Source organism: Ambystoma mexicanum, chromosome 1p (assembly GCF_040938575.1).
Source record: "Ambystoma mexicanum isolate Mex_15411 chromosome 1p, UKY_AmexF1_1, whole genome shotgun sequence".
NCBI lineage: Eukaryota > Metazoa > Chordata > Amphibia > Caudata > Ambystomatidae > Ambystoma > Ambystoma mexicanum.
Genome location: NC_090921.1, coordinates 1,373,461,942 through 1,373,475,617, shown reverse-complemented (window position 1 = coordinate 1,373,475,617; position 13,676 = coordinate 1,373,461,942).

Sequence of the window (13,676 nt, the reverse complement as noted above, 5' to 3'; positions counted from 1 at the left end):
CCAGTCAAAGGGGCCACCGTGGGAGTGCCAGAGGTGGAAAACAAGGTACTCGAGGTGCCAAGGCCGCTCGGGCTGTTGCCTCTTTGCCCTCAGGCAACGCCGCAGCCGCTTCAGCTCTGTCATGAGGCCATGTCCCATGGTTCACCGGTTGGGGGAAGGCTGACGCAGCATCTTGCAGAGTGGCGCGCCATTACTTCAGATGTGTGGGTTCTGGAGATCATAACCCACGGCTACTGTCTTCCTTTCCAGCAGAGGGCTCAAGACAATCCACTGGGGAATCTCTCTTTGAAGAGTCCGGATCCGCTCCTTGCGCAGGAAATTCAATCCATGCTGGAGAAAGGCGCCATAGAACTGGTGCCTCTAGCGGAGAGGAACAAGGGATGGTATTCCCCTTATTTTTTGATTTCCAAGAAAGACGTGGGATTGAGACCCATCATGGACTTGAGCGGTTTGAACAAACAACTCAGGAAGGACAAGTTCTAGATGGTTACTCTCTCTCAAGTCCTCCAGGCCCTTCAACTTCAGGACTGGTTGGTGTCTCTTGACCTCAAGGACGCTTATTTTCATGTGCCTATCCATCCAAAGCACAAGAAGTACCTGAGGTGTGCGGTTGGCGACTCACACTTTCAGTTTCGGGTCCTGACATTCGGATTGACCTCCGCCCCAAGGGTCTTCACCAATCTCATGGTAGTGGTGGCAGCGCACCTCAGGAAAGGGGGGATTCACGTCTAACCCAACCTTGACGATTGGTTGATCAGGGTGCGCACTTCCGAGCAAGTCCTGGATCATCTGTCAGTCACCTGCCACTCCCTCCACAAGCTGGGCTTCTCCCTCAACTTAAAGAAGTCCCATTTGACACCAACTCAGAGGCTCCAGTACATCAGAGCAGTGCTCGACACGTCCCTGGGGCGGTGTTTTCCTCCCCAGGTGAGGGCTCATCACATTCAGCAGATGGTGCACAAGTTTCAACTTGCCCAGACTCTCCCAGCATTGGAGTTCTTGAGACTACTCAGCCTCATGGCATCCTGCATTCTTCTGGTGCCAGAGGCCAGGTTGCGGATGAGATCTTTGCAATGGGCACTCAAGCTCCAGTGGTCTCAGTCCTCCGGCAGGATGTCGGACCCTGTTCAGGTGCCGTCTTCGGTTGCCCAGGACCTTCTGTGATTGGCCGACGAAGGCAATCTGGTGAGGGGGGCTCCATTTTGGCTGCCCTGGCCGGAGGTGACAATCGTGACGGACGCATCCCTCACGGGATGGGGAGCTCATGCCAACGAGTTGACAGTCAGTGGTCGTTGGTCTCTGTCGGAGTCCAGACTCCATATCAATCTGTTGGAGCTGAGGGTCGTCGGGCTATCCCTGAACGCTTTTCTGCCGACTGTGTGAGGATAGAATGTCCTGATCCTGATGGACAACACGGTGGCCATGCACCACCTCAACAAAAAAGGGGGGGCAGGGTCACTTCCTCTGTGCAGGGAGGCGATGCAGCTCTGGTTCTGGGCAATCCAGCAGGAAGTTTCTATCTCGGCAGTTCATCTGGCAGGAGACAAAAAACGAGACGGCGGACGCTCTGAGCAGGCAGAGCGCGATCTCTCATGAGTGGGAGTTGGTTCAGAAGATTCTCCTGGAGATCTTCGCCCGTTGGGGGACCCCTCAAGTGAATCTCTTCGCCTACAGTGTCAACCGGAAGTGCAAGAGATTCTGCTCACAGGAATTTCCTCCAAACGGAGCCTTAGGAGACACGTTTTTGGTGGAGTGGTCATTCCCACTGCTGTACGCGTTTCCTCCAGTCCCCGTCATCCTGCAAGTACTGCGGAGGTTACGGAGGTTCGGTTCCCGGATGATCCTCATTGCTCCCGTGTGGGCCCGGAGGACGTGGTACCCGGACCTTCTCGACTTGTCCATCTGCCCTCCACATCGTCTTCCCTACCGAGAAGATCTGCTCTCACGGGAGCGGGGTCAGGTTCTCCATCCAGAGGTCAGGTTCCTCAACCTTCACGCTTGGTTTCAGAAAGGTTGAGGTATAAGGATTGGGATCTCCCTGAAGAGGTGATGGAGGTGTTGCTTTCGGCCAGAAGGCCCGCAACAAAGTCCCTGTACCATTGCCATTGGAGAAAGTTCTGCGACTGGTGCAGGGTTAAGAATGTGGATCCTTTTGCATGTGAAATTCCCATGGTTCTGTCTTTTTTGCTTTCTTTGGCCCACAGGGGCCTTCAAGTGGGTACCATTAAAGCTTACCTGGCGGCACTGTCCATATTTAAACGCTCTTCTGAAGAGTGTTCTTATTTTAAAATTACTTTAATTTCTCAGTTTCTGAAAGGGCTTACTAATGTGTTCCCTCCGTCACCTTTCCAGGTGCCCGGTTGGGATTTGAACCTTGTTCTCAAGTTTCTGATGGGTGCTCCGTTTGAGCCTTTGCATTCATGCCCTTTGAGACTGTCTGATAACTGTATTTTTAGTTGCGCTCGCAGTGTGAGTGAGTTACAGGCACTTTCAGTTAAGCCACCTTTCACTGTGTTTCATAAGGACAAGGTTGTCCTTAGGGTTCGTCCTTCTTTTCTTCCGAAGGTGATATCGGAACTACATTTAGGCCAGAAGGTTGTTCTTCCGGCATTTTATCCTCCTCCACATCCTGGTAAGGAAGAGGAGAGGCTCCATAGGCTTGATCCTAGGAGAACGTTAAAGGGATGGTCTAGTAAAAAATTTTATTTAAAAAATAGATAGGCCACATAAAAAAAAATACTAGCATCCTCCGTTTTAAAACTTCCTATGTAAAATTTTGAGCTATTCAAGCTCAAAATTCGAAAAAGCAAGCACAGGGGCGCAGCCATTTTGTGAAATGGAGGCCCTCCTGTGCTGGCTTTTGCTTTTGCGGCACTAATGAAGGAAAAGCCAGCCAGCTGTAGTAAACAAAGTCTACCGCTGGGTGGCTTTCCCTTCATTAGTGCCGGGACTCGGTGGACGCGGACGGGTGACCAGAGCAGGAAAGCTGCAGCTGAATCTCGGTAAGTGCTATTTATTTTTTTTACAAAAAATAAGCACTAGCTGCGGTTTTTTTTCTAAGTTTTTCGGGCTGGAGGAGCCTGGAAAACTTAGAAATAAAACCGCATCTTTAAAAACGTATTTATGTTTGCGGTCGCTTTTGAAGGCTTTGTGTGTCAGACTGGCAGAAAACTGGTGGCACACATTCTGGGAAAAAACTACAACTGAGGCTACGGGCGTCGTGCGTCCTACTTATAACATCCAGTGACGTCGGCGTATCGACATCATCGATGCAGGACGCAGACGCCGAAGATTTTCCGAAGCAGCACAGCTGTGGTGATTTCTGTCATAGATATGGAATATGTCGTCGGACCATCCCATCGCAAGAACGTTACCAGGTAATAGGGTAACTTGTTCTTTTGCCTGATATGTTCCGCAGAGAATCTATTCTGTTTTGTTTGGTTTGTTTACCCAATTTGGCTGCCAAAAGTTTATTAGCCTTATTTCCCTTCGTATAAAAGAATTGCTTAGTGCGCATTATCCCGTAGACCACCCTCCCCATGTGATGCGTTTTGAGGGCTTTTTTCGCCATCCTCATGTCTCGCAGAGCCCGCCGAGAGGGTTTCTTTTTATGTGCTTCCTCTAGTCTCCGGGCTTCCCCCTCCAACTGTTCCCGCAGTAAACCTCGGGCTCTCCCTCGTTGTGCTGCTTGTTCTATTAAATGACCCCTAAAGACTGCCTTACTAGCGTCCGAGATCGTGCCCCAGCTCACCTCCCCGGTATCATTCTCTGCATAGTACAACTCTATCGTTTCTCTGATGTGGGTACGCACCGCTGGGTCATCTAATAGAAATGTATTCAGTCTCCATGGGGGGTTTGTATGGGGGAGAGGCTGAAGGGGAGTTATTGACAATAGGACTGAGGAGTGGTCTGCTAGCGCTTCTGGGAGAATGTCCAACTCTAATACATTTTCAATGAGCGTATCTTCCAACATAAACATGTCCAGCCTCAAAAACCCCCCATGAACTGCTGAGAAATATGTGTAATCCCTTTCATCCCGATGACAAAATCTCCATACCTCAATCAGAGAGTGGTCCTTCAGTAGTGCGGTAAGGGCCCTAAAGTTGTTCCTGTCATGGGGTGTTGGGGCCAGTGTTTTATCGGCCAAAGGGTTAATCACCGCATTAAAGTCTCCCCCTAGTATCACTTCTCCTTCTGCGTGGTCAAATATGGCTTTCGAGAGTTTCATAAAGAATCGGTCTTGGTTAGTGTTTGGAGCATAAATAGAGACCAGTGTTACCCTTCGGCATTCACCAACAGAAACCTTCCCTCTTCTTCTCGGACCGTTCCCAAAGTCCTGAATGCGATCCCCTTGCGGAACAAGATGGCAACCCCTTGTTTTTTCAGCGCACTAGAGGCAAAGAATTTAGTGGGGTATAATTTATCATTTAAGCGGAATTCATCCTCCGGTTTTAAGTGGGTCTCTTGGAGGAACAAGAAGGATGAGTCTAGGGATCTCAGTCTGTGGAGGAGAGATTTACGTTTCAGAGGGGAATTCAGGTCTTGTACATTAAGTGATATAAATTTATAGTTAAGGGCTGCCATATTGTGGTCGTTCGGGTTCTTGTCTCAAAACAGTGGAAAACTTCATTAGGTCAAACATTTTGATCCCGTATGAAAAAGGATTGTGGTGAGTCGGACCATAAAATCCCTTCCGAGGTTCCCCGGTAGGGTTATAAACATGAAATGTAAAACAATAAGTAGGACAAAAACAGAAAAAGCCGATTAAATCTACTACTATCAACCAAAATTGCGCATTTATCGGTCCTTTCAATATTTAACCAGATTCAAAGTCTAGTGGGCGCCATCCATTCCGGCGCCCAAGTCAGTTATTAATAACAGAGTTTTCTGACACTCAACTCTAACTCAACAAGAGGTGAAGAACAGCGGGGGTTATCCTAAACTCCAGAGGATTTCCCATCTGGTGTGATGGTTCCCCTCCGGCCCCCGGGCAGGGTTACAACCAAGGCATCCCCAGAGCAATCCACCGGGGTTCCAAGTGGGCGACCATCCACTCTCACTAAAGAATGTACCTCTCACGCTCAGACCGCTCAAGTCGCTGCCCAACTTTCTCCTTCTATGGATGCATGGGTAGAGTTTTCTCCCGGCACCTCGGCTATTTTCTTGGGACTGGAATCTCGAGGGGGGTTTCCCGTGGTTTGTGGTCGTTGCCGGGATCTCCCCCGTCCCGTTTTTGCTGGCAAGCGTAGGGTAGAGCCCTAAGTCTCCTGGGGCTGGGGACCGGAGTCAGATTCCACAGAGACGGCCATCAAGCTTTTAGCTTCTTCCTCTGTGGAGATTGTGATGTTGATTGTGGAGTTCAAACATCAGCTTGCAGGGGAACCCCCACCGGTAGAAAATCTTTTGGGCTCTCAACTAGGATGTTACCCTCTGTAGGCGTTGTCTGCACGCCAAAGTATAGGGAGCCAGGTTCTGAAAGAATTGAATCTTCGCGCCCTGGAAAGTTATGGAGTCTGCATCCCTGACCGCCGCCATGATGTCTTCTTTCTGATGGTAGAAGTGCACGCGGGTGAGCACATCTGGGAGTAGATTTTTCCTCATTTGAGCTGATGAGTACACCCGGTGGGTTCTATCTAATTTTATCTCTTCATTCGGATGAAGTGTCAAGAGGGTTCTAAACATAGATTCTACATATTCAGCCAGATCTCGATCATCTATCTGCCGGGGGATCCCCCAAAGGCGCACGTTGTCCGTCTCGATCTGTTTTCTAAATCGGCCTGTTTTGCCCAGATATCCTCAAGGTGATCCTCGATGGCCTTTACCCTTCCCGTCAGGGCTTCGTTATCATGGGATTGCACACAGGTTACATTTTCAAGATCGTTGACTCTGGACTCCAAACCCCCTAAGTGGGAATTAAGGTCTGCCAGTGACTGAGCCAGAGAGTCCTTGGAGGTCTTAATTTCCTTTTTGATCTCCTGAGTGATGTCATGTTCAAACGACTTCAACATACCCTCTAGTTCATCCCTGGACATTGCCATCTCGGAGATCGGTTTAACGGTCGAAGCCGGGAGGATTTCAGTGACAATGTGAGTGGGGGTGGCTTCTGTGTTGTCAGACAGGACTGAATGCTGCGTGCTTTCTTTCTCGCCTCTGTTTTGGGCATCCCTTGGTGATATTGCAGGTATCGCCCACTTGATTATGCCGGCTGCCGGGAGTTTTCAAGGTAAGAGGCGTGTAGGGGCTCGTTGTGATTAAGCCCAGTGAAGTATGGGGAAGTTTCGGTGGGTTGAGTGTATGGAAAGGCTGATGTGATCCCAATCCCTGGCTTTCAGCGCCTCGCATTCGGGGTGCCTTCTCCCCGCGTGGTGTTCCGGGGAGGTTTTCTCCCTCTCCGACTCTCCACTGTGCCCCGAGGGTTGCTGTTTCCTCAGTATGTTAGGGCGACGGGCTTTTCGCGGTCCGCCCGTAATCAGCTCGTGTTTGATTTCCTTCAAGGGATTTCCCGGGTTTCGACCGCGGCCACAGTCGGGGGCCCTGTACCGTGCTCGTGTCTCCCTGAGCGGAGCTCCAGGGTCCAGCGCCGCGCTATTCCTGGGCACTGAGGTCTAGGACGGACATCTCCCATTTAATGCAACACTCTCCTAAGGGGCCCCAGCTGCCGCACTCTCCACCACAAGCGTAGCTCCAGGATGCCAGCGCTATGGTACGTCCAAGCTCTGCCGCCGAGGACAATAGGGGAAGCTGGTTACGCTATGTCTCTGGGGATCTTTCAGCGAGACCGAGGGTCTGCCGGCCTCTGTTCCACTCACCCCGCTGGTCTCTCGTCGCTCCTCCGCCACCGCACCCTGGGTTTCGCTTCCTTCGAGCCGATTCAACTCGGGACCCAGGCTTCAGTATTGATTCTTCCCAGGCATTGATGGCGCATCCTCTGCGCGGCTCGGTCCGTCCTCTTACCAGGGATGATTTAGGCGCGCACCGCCATTTTGTTGTTGGCCCCGGTCAGTTCTCCGGCAAACTTTCGGCATCCCGAATTATGTTCATATGAGGGAGTTTGTAGATCTAAACCCCATCAAAGGCATCATCTTCCTTTCTTCTTCTCTCCGGAGTCAGAATCGGGCGAAAACTCTCTAATTAAACGGTTGAAATGACCTGACTCGGGCGTTAGGGAGCAGAGCTCACGGGAAACACGGCCGCATGGCGTGCTTCCTAGCCACGCCCCCCGAAACTTATAACTCTTATGTCAGTGTCATACTTGTGATACCATGCCTCCCTTACATCTTTAATGTCAGAGAAGGACTCCAGATATTAAATATTACTGTCTCCAACTCTCAGAGCAGGAGTATAAAGTCAGTAGGAGAGGTTAACAATTTGCAGCGCAATGCACTGCAATGCAAAGAATGCCCAAGGCTCTCTCCAATCAGTTGTGCAAAACAAAGTCAAGTCCAACAGCATCGGCAATTACGTGGATATTCTGCATGGGGGAAAAACGTGAAGAAAAGAACTCAGCACAAACGACCAAAGACAGGCAGGCTCACTCACCAAGTAGCTGCTCCTTAAGATCAAGCGCATCATTAAACAATTTTGGCCATTGGTACAACAGAGCTTACCCGATGAACCCATCCCAAGGATGGCACTCAAACGCTCAAGAAGTTTCAGCGAATGCTTGGCACACGCCAGACTGCCGAAGAAGCCCTCAAGATCTGTGCTATGGAACCTCAGACCTGTCAGGCCACCATCCCTGTGGCACCTGCTCAGTTTGCCCATTTACATGCAAAATTAAATCTTTTAAAATATCAGGCGAAGACTGTACCATCCGCCACTTTTCCAACTGCAAAACACCCAATGTGATCTATGCCATCGAATGTCCATGCGGGCTGAGATATGTGGGCCAGACCAGCAGACCAGTGAACAAACTCATTGGAGAACACGCTCCAGGATCCGATGTTGGACTTCCACTGATGTCCCACTTCATTGAACATCAGCACAAACAGAACAAATTCAAATGGTGGGTCCTAGACAAGGTGCAGGATACCACGAACACCAGGAGTGCATTAGATTATAAAGAAACCTGGTGGATTTTTAAGTTGCAATCAATCACTGTGGGCCTTAATGAAGCCAAACTAATAAGCCCATATGGTTGAGCTTCACAAGAAATACAGATGTATGTATACCATCCCTTCAGTTAGCTATGACTAGCACCAAGCAGCCCTGGGTGCATTCTGCAACTTCAGGTGCAATCCCCAATTTTCCTGACAGTGACCCTTCACCAGGCATATGCAGATTTTGCATCTCCCATGCGCAAGGGTATTTAGACCTTCACACAGCCAACTATAACACACAGCGTGCCCCACGGGCACCCTTGGTAAAACACCCAACAGAGATACACACATTTATATACATATATACCATCTGGGCCAGTTGAGATTGGGTGCTAAGTAGCTCTGGGCGCTTCCAACAATTCAGGGTCTATCCCCGTCATTTTGCCCAACATTTTAAGAGGCTATTGTAGATCTGGCACCTTCCACACAGAGGGCAGGCCCTCTCTCATCTGTATGCAGCCTATTGCTACGTGTGGATTTTCCACAGCCTGAAAACTCCATAGACATTCTTTGTCACCTGGGGGTGTCGCATGAGTTCACTCCCCACCAACATATACTTGGCCACCCTTGGCCCATTTACACATGCAGCCCGCGCCCAATCTGTGGCGCATTGTCAGCATTTTTGCTGCCTGACGCTATGGATCTATGCAACAGGACTTTGTTTTCACAATAACGTTGCTTGTGGAACATTCACATTACACTTAGCAACGGATACACAACCCGTTCTTGTCTCGTATATGCGGAATTGCGCGACAAACTCCCCAGCCTAAAACTCCATAACCAAGCTGTGTCACCTGGAGGTATCACAAGAGTTTACTCCCCACCAATATATACTTGGCCACCCTTGGCCCAGTTACATATGCAGCCTGGGACTTACCCGCAGCGCATTGTCAGCGACTTTGCTGTCTGACGCTATGGGTTTAAGCATCAGGACTTTGTTTCCACAGTAACACTGTTTGTGGAATGTTTACATTACCCTTAGCAACGGATACACAACATGTTCTTGTCCCATGTCTGCGCATGCGCAGTTGCGCAGCAAACTGTACACTTCCTTGCGGAGCATGCGCCCATGGCCCCAATCCAGACTTAAGAGAACAGCTCCCTCCACCAGAAGCTGAACTTCCACTCTCAGCGGCCAGAGCCCACGGTACTACGCTCCAGGTAAGTGCTGCATTACTTTGTGCACTAATATTTACAAGAAGTCTGCCAACAGAGGTCTGCCATGCCGCACATCTACATGCATGACAGCACCTCGTTGCTTGTCTATTCCCTTTCAGCACTGTGATCCAAATCTCTGACACCAGTTAAAAGAGCCACGCCATACTTTTGCTGACATTTTGTGACATAGTCACGAATCTGCCTCAGGCCTGGTACCAGCATGCCTTGAGGTAAGCGTGCCTTCACTTCTGTCCACTCACACCAACATGTTCTGAACACAGTCCTCCTATTTATTTATTTCTCCTATGCAGTTTGCTGGTACAACTTTTGGCTGATTCTACCAGCCGCAAAGACCAGATTGTACTTCTTTTTTTTAATACAACATTTTTTATTTTTTTTTTACACATAAAGAAAACATACCTCTCGCGCAGTGAGGTAAAGGTTATGTCCCTTTCCCACCCACCAACCAAATGCATTCCACGTACCCATTACAATGAAGCTTCTTAGCACTGCCAATTGCATTTGTTATGCCAGTAGTATGTGATTTTCGATCTCTGTGCATGTCCTTGGATGTTAGCCCAATTCCTGACGGGGGCTACCTCTCAGTGTGCGTCCTCCCACTTTTGCCAAAGTTTTGGGCCTTTCTCAGGCAGCCCCTGGCTGTGTAGACTCTCTTCTCCATTGCAATACAAATGTTCACATCCGTGGTCCATTGCTCATAGCTTGGTGCCGTTTCAGAGCCCCAGAGATGCGCTATATTTCTCTTGATTAACGCAGTGGTTGTGAATAAGAGCAGTTTTTCGTAGCGTGACAGTTCGACCTCATCTTCTATCCCCAGCAGTAACAGTTTTGCATTTGTATGGATCGTTCTACCCAGTACCCTTGAGAGATCATCGCAGCACTGCTGCCATTATTGTTGGATTATGGCACAGTCCCATAGTATGTGATAGTATGATCCCTCTTCTCGTTTGCATCTCAGACAGGCTGAAGAGGTGATCTTACCCCATTTGAATAGTGCTACCCTCGGGTAGTATTTTCTATGCAGTACTTTAAGTTGGATCAATCTTAGCCTGGAGGAGATCGCTGTTTCTCTGGGGAACATCAGGGCAGTTACCCATTCCTCTGGGAGTATGTCACCCACGTCCCCCTCCCACTTGGCTTTCAGGCTCGACAGCTCCCCGGTGGCAAAGGATGTTATGGCACTGTACATGATGGATGTGACTTTGTTTTTAATCATATCCGGAAATAGGTTACGTTCTAAAGGGTTATAGTCAGGCATGTCAATCATCTCAGGGAGATGGGCCTGTAGTGCATGCTTGAGTTGTGTGTAATGATACTGCTCATTTATCGGCAGAGCGAAGGTAGTGCTTAGGTCTGCAAATGGTATTATTTCGTTCCCTTTCACTACCCCGCCAATTTTAGTGATACCCAATTGGGTCCAAGAGTGCCATTTTGGAAGTTTATTCACTTCCGGGAGTAGTTTGTTATTCCACAACGGTTGAGCTGGGGTCAACTTTTTGTCCCAGCCTAAGTATTTGTGGGTGTCTTTCCATGTTAGGGATATGTGTGACAGCATGGAAGGGGCAGCAGATCAGTCTTTTTTCCGGTAGAGGTATTTTAATACGGATCTTTCATATCGGTTGGGATCTTGTTCTCTGTTGTGTGGTAATGTTGTGTCCGCATGGAGTCTGTTGTTCACTATTGCCATCTGACTAGCCCAGTAGTAGGTTTGCAATCAGGGCAGTCCAATTCCGCCTTCCCATACAGATCTTTGTGGTTAATGCTAAGCGAGGGTGACCCCCAATCCATAGCAGTTTTCTGAGTGTCTGGTCTATTTTATGGAATTCGTTGGGCGCTATAGGTAGTGGCGCGTTTTGAAGTATGTAGAGGAAACGGGGGAGCGCCATCATCTTAAAGAGTGCGGCTCTGCCTAGTAGTGTTAGTGGTAGGGACATCCAGTGACGGACGTCTTCCTTGAATCTCGTCATTGTTGGGTACAGGTTTTTGGGCACATAGTCTGTTAGGTTTTTCGTAATTTGGATGCCTAGGTATCTGAATTGCTCCTTTTCCACACAGTATGGACACTCGTCTGGCACCGCGCTATCTATTTGCTTCAGTGGGAATAGTATGGATTTAGTCCAGTTGACGCGAAGGCCGCTAAACGCACCGTATTTTATTAGTAATCGCGTCACTATGGGGCAGGATTTGCGTGGGTCTTTCAGATATACTAACAAGTCATCTGCATATAGGGATACCCTGTCCTCCCAGTCGTCTGACCATCTGAAGCCGCTCCATGTTTGTGTAGATCTTAATAGAATTGCTAATGGCTCAATTGCTATTGCAAAGATTAGGGAGGACAGGGGGCAACCCTGTCTCGTGCCCTTGCCTAGTTGAAAGGGATTGGAGACGTGCCTTTACCTTTGTGACTGCTTCGGGGCGGTTGTATAGCAGTTTGACCCAACTCATGAAGTACGGTCCTATGCCCATGCGTTGCATAATAGCCCATATTGCCTCCCAGTAGATAGAGTCGAACGCCTTCTCGAAGTCTATGGCAAGTAAAGCCAGGGGGTCCTGTATCTCAGGCAGCTTCTCCAGTGCTGTGTGTAGCCTATATATGTTTTGTCTAGTGGATCTCTGTGGCATAAATCCACACTGGTCTGGATGTATTATTGTGTGTATGACTTGTTGCAGGCGGTTGGCTAGTGCCTTTGCCAATATTTTGGCCTTGCAGTTTATGAGAGAGATGGGCCTGTAGGAGCTACATTTATCGGGTGGCTTATCTGCTTTGGGCAGGACTATAATTGTGGCTTTCCTTAAGTCAGGAGGGAGGCAGCCCTGTGAGTGTTGTAGTAAACGAAGTAAGTGTGGGGAGATTACATTTGCGCCTATTTTTTTCCATGTTTCAATGGGGAAGCCGTTCAGGCCTGGGGTCTTGCCCGATTGGGGTTCTGACATGGCTTGGGTTAGCTCTTCCTCAGTGATTACCTGTTCTAGTAGAGTAGACTGCTCTGTGTTTAGGGTGGGGAGAGTGATCTCCTCCAGGATGTCCATTACGGGTGGTGAGGTTGGTGCTTTGTATAACTCAGTGTAGTATTTTGCAAAGCCCTCCGCTATGTCTACGTCTGTCACTAATAGTTCTGATTCTTCTGTTGTCAGTTGTCAGTTGCCTGACTTGGCTGAAACCCAGGTCTCTACGTTCCAGCCATGCCAGCATTTTCCCGGTTTTGTCCCCTGTTTCGTATATCTTTGCGCGCATCGCAGTATGTGCCTGCTTTGCATTGTCTAGGGCTATGTGTTGAAGTTGTGTCTGCGCTAGTTGTAGTGCGCGATGCGTTTCCGAATTGTCATGGGTTAGGTGATCGGTCTCTGCTTTTTGCACTTTCGCTTCGGCATGGCGTATTGCTTCTAATTGTTTTTTCTTATGGGCTGTGGTCCAGGCTATTATTTCCCCTCTGAGCACTGTCTTGAATGCCTCCCATAACGTTACCAGGTTATCCACTGAGTCAGTATTCATCTCAAAATATTCTTCAGTGGTCTTTTGGACGTGTTCAACTAGCTCTGGGAAACCTAGGTAGTAGCTGTTCAATCGCCAGCTGTGTGGGGGGATCGACCTGCTGGTGTTAAGTGTTATTATAAGTGGGGAATGATCCGATATACCTCTGGGGAGAAATTGTGCCTCACATGCTTCGTGCATGTTATTTAGTGGCAGCAGAAAATAGTCCAGCCTAGACAGTGAGGCGTGTGCACCAGAATGGTATGAGTATTCCCTTGTGACAGGGTGCAGCATTCTCCATACGTCTTGCAGCCCCAATGCGCTAGTGAATGTGGCAGGTTTTGTACGTGTGTTCGGGTTTCTGGATCTTCTGTGCGTTCTATCAAGGTCCATGTTCATTACCTCATTAAAGTCTACCCCAATCAATGTAAGGTCTGCAAGATTATTCATAATTAGAGGCGTAATGTCATTAGTCAGGGGGGTTAGCAGGTTAGGAGGTGCATACACCGCCAGCATAGTTACAGAACGTTCCCCAATTGTAGCTGTCGTGAGCACAAACCTCCCTCCTGTGTCTTGCGTAATGGATGCGGGCACAAAGGGGAGTCTTTTGTGTACTAGGATCAGTACCCCTCGTGACCCCATGGTGAAACCGGCGTGGAATGCTAGTCTGTAGTTGGTGCGTCTAAAGAATGAGCAATTGGTACCGGCTAGATGTGTCTCCGTCAGGAATGCCACATCCGGGGAGTGTCTATTCAGTGTTTGCAGTACTAGACGTCTTTTAATACAATTGCCGAGCCCATTTACATTCCATGTCATCACTCGGATTGTCCTGTTTTTGTTCACGTTAGTGACTCCCGCCATTTGACACGTGTATGGATGACAACTGTGTGCGTCGGGCCCTCGGTAGTATTGTGGTGTTTCATACT